The sequence below is a fragment of the Piliocolobus tephrosceles genome, chromosome 1 (assembly GCF_002776525.5).
Source record: "Piliocolobus tephrosceles isolate RC106 chromosome 1, ASM277652v3, whole genome shotgun sequence".
Taxonomy (NCBI): Eukaryota; Metazoa; Chordata; class Mammalia; order Primates; family Cercopithecidae; genus Piliocolobus; species Piliocolobus tephrosceles.
This window is the reverse complement of record NC_045434.1, coordinates 39,026,716-39,029,822: the sequence shown is the minus strand read 5'-3', so window position 1 is coordinate 39,029,822 and position 3,107 is coordinate 39,026,716. Positions and strand designations below refer to the sequence as shown.

Genomic DNA, 3,107 nt, shown 5'->3' with positions numbered 1-3,107 from the left:
CCCTCCAGAATCCTCTGTGAAATTAGAGACACAGCACGTTGATTTCAAATGTGAAATGGCAGAGTTCTGTTTATTTCCCCAGAGCCAACAGAGCCGGAGCGGGCGGCTCTTCCAGGCTTTGGGAACCCGGACCCGTCCCCAGGCCCAAGCGGCACTCATGCTAGCCCAGGCCCGCCCAAGGTTCCCCCGAGTCCCGCGCCCCGCGCTCCCTCTCAAGCTAACCCCTGCCCGCGGGAAGCGGGTCTCGGAGGCTCCCTCGCAACAAAACGCTAAATTCGGTTTCTCTGGTTCCGCATTTCCCCAGAGAGCTCTCCTCGTAAAACTATTGCCCGTTAAAGACTGCAGGGCAGAGGTCCAGGGCGCTTTGCTGGGAGCCTCGGGGCCCCGGGCTGGGAGCCGTGGGGCGGCACCTGGCGGGCCAGCGAGCGGGCGGGGGGGGCGGCGAGCGAAGGCTTCCCGGCCTGGCAGCAGCTCGCCCCTCCGCCCTCCGCCCTCCGCCCTCCCGGCTCCGCTCCCCTCCCCCACGCCGCCCTGCCCCTCCCCCACGCCCCTTTCTCTTTCTTTCTTTCCCAGTTCGCTTGCCCCCACCCCAGCGGCGCCCGCCGGGCTCCTCGCCCAATGGCCGCTGGGCCGGGGAATGCATCAGCTGATCGGCCCGGGCTCCCGGCCGCTTGGAGCCAATCAGGGCACCGGGGGCGGCCCCGGGCCGCGGATAAAGGGTGCGGGGCCGCGAGCGGCCCTGCAGAGTCGAGAGTGGGAGAAGAGCGGAGCGTGTGAGTAGCACTACGGCCTCCTCTCCTCTCCTAACCTCGCTCTCGCGGCCTGCCTTTACCCGCCCGCCTGCTCGGCGCCCAGGTAAGCCCCCGGACGGCCTGGTGGCACCCAAGCGACGCGCACCGCCCCTGCTACCCCGCGAGGCGCGCCGCCCAGCCTCTTTTTTCGGCCACCTGCTCCTCCAGTCCCAGCCCTACGCTGCGGCCTCTCTGGCCCGGGCCTGAGGTCTGGCTCGAGTCCTCCTCCCGCGTGCTTCCGCAGCCTACGGCTTGGACCCGCCGGGGCTGGCGCTGGTGGGGCGCGCCGTTGGCCAGGCTCTGGGAAGGGCGGGGTGAGTTGTTTTGATCTTCTTTTCACTACTTGCGGCCCAAGCGCCGCCCCTGGAGGCCTTTGGGCTGGCCCGCGCCCTGGGGCTCGCAGTGGTGTTTGCGCTGTGGATGGAGTGGCGGTGCGGTCCCCTGCAGAGCGCAAACAAGGCGCTTGGTTGGCGCGGGCGCCTCGCTGCCTTCTTCGTGGTGGGGCAGTCGTTGTGGTTCTGGCGATCCTTGAGACGCCTCGATTGCGGAGTGTAACAGTGAGCGTTGTTTGCGCGGCCGGCTCCCGCCTCGGGGTCCCGGGGGCCTAACAGTGTGACCGAACAATGGAGAGCCCGGGCCTCGGCGCAGTCGGTGGAGAAGCGGGGCCGGGCGGAGGCAGCAGCAGCGCGCCCTCCCTCCGGCCAGCGCCCCCACCCTCCCCGGGGACCCCCCCCCAATCCCTCGGCGGTGGGGTATGGCCACCTCCGTGAGGCCCTGAGATTCAGACGGGGGCCCGAGGGGCGGGGCGCCCGCTTTAGGGACATTTCAGTGGGAAGGGGCTACTCTCAAAGTGGATAATTACAACTCCCTCGGGGGCGGGAAGCGGGGATCCTCCCCCAGCCGCAAGTTCACGAAGAAAGCAACCAATGAAAATTGTGAAGACGACCAGAAGTCGGACTCCTCCGGGTCGCCCTCCAACTGCTTCGGCTTCGTCGCCTACTCTGTGAACTCCGGGGAGAAATCTCGAGTCAAGATTAAGACCTTAACCCACCAACCGGCCTGTTTCGACACCCCCCGGGCCGACCGCTGTCTGTCCCCTTCTCCATCGCCCTCGCCCAGAAAGCTCCGGTGCTTGGACCAGCTAGAGTCTGAGAAAGAGGAGAGGCGCGAACGCCACTCCAAAAAGAGAAGGGCTAAAGAGGGCAACCCTAACAATACGCTTGACTTTCTGTGGCTGGGGTGAGTGAGGGGGCAGGGAGGACGACCCCAGAGTTGGTGGGAGCTGCAGAAACGGCTAAAAACTTCAGAATCCATTCCCCCCGCATAAACTTGGCGCCATGGCAGCAGCAGTTGATAGAGTGCTGGCATCCAACTGGCTTAGGGAAAAGAGCAAGAGATCCGAAACAGGCTTAGGACAAAGTGTGCATGATATTGGTGGTGTAACAGGTTGGAGAGGACAGCTGAGAAATTGGGTTGTAGCTTTTTTTTTCCCGCCCCCGACAGAGTCTCGATCTGTCGCCCAGGCTGCAGTGCAGTGGTGCAGTCTTCTGGCTCAGGGCAACCTCTACCTCTCGGGTTCAGGCGATTCTCCTGTGTCAGCCTCCTGAGTAGCTGGGATTACAGGCGTGCACCACCAGGCCCGGCTAATTTTTGTATTTTTAGGAGAGACTGGGTTTCACCATGTTGGCCAGACTGGTCTCGAACTCCGTATCTCAGGTGATCCGCCCGCCTAGGTGGGTTGTAGTTTTTAGCGGGAGCCGAAGGGTTCTGGGACGGAGGTGGGAAGTAGGATTTGGCCGACTGAATCTTCTAGAGGCAATATTGGGGTGTTGGTCTTCCCCAAGGGGAAGGGTGGTGAGGCTGTCAGAGGGAGAAGCAGTTATGTTTTCAGCTGGGCAAACATGGACGGTTGCCCATAGACACTTTGCCACTGTGCTTCAGGACGTTGCCCTAGTCGTTGGAGGAGAACAATGTGTTCCCTTTCTAGCCACCCTGGGCCACGGAGGGAGGAGGGAGGGAGAGAACGTTTCCTCTTCGGCTGTTGTGGCTTCAGTGTTTCTGTTCTTTCAGAGGTTTTGTGGTAGTGGTTGGCAGTTATTAGTATGCCTCATGGCTTTTAAAATTCCAGTCTTTTTGATTTCGAAGTGGAAATTTCCTAATTACTTGAAGTCTTCTTGTGGAATTCCATAATGTTGTGATTCTTGCTCACTATCTTAAGTGAAACTTTGCGTGAGAGCTATGGAAATTATGGCAGCATGCCCCTTAGAATCTGGTTTGAATCAGCTTTTGTTGTAGGAAACTGCTAGCCTTTAAAAT

At 61.2% G+C, this 3,107-nt stretch overlaps 1 protein-coding gene across 1 annotated transcript in view; it reads left to right on the top strand.

Annotated features, from left to right (window-relative positions):
• The first annotated feature begins 220 nt into the window (after positions 1-220).
• GLUL (glutamate-ammonia ligase) overlaps positions 221-3,107 on the top strand; it is a 9,814-nt gene continuing 6,927 nt past the window's right edge. The window contains exon 1 of the mRNA XM_023203505.2: positions 221-855. The gene's annotated coding sequence lies outside the window, so the exon portion shown is untranslated. The remainder of the gene's footprint in view (positions 856-3,107) is intronic.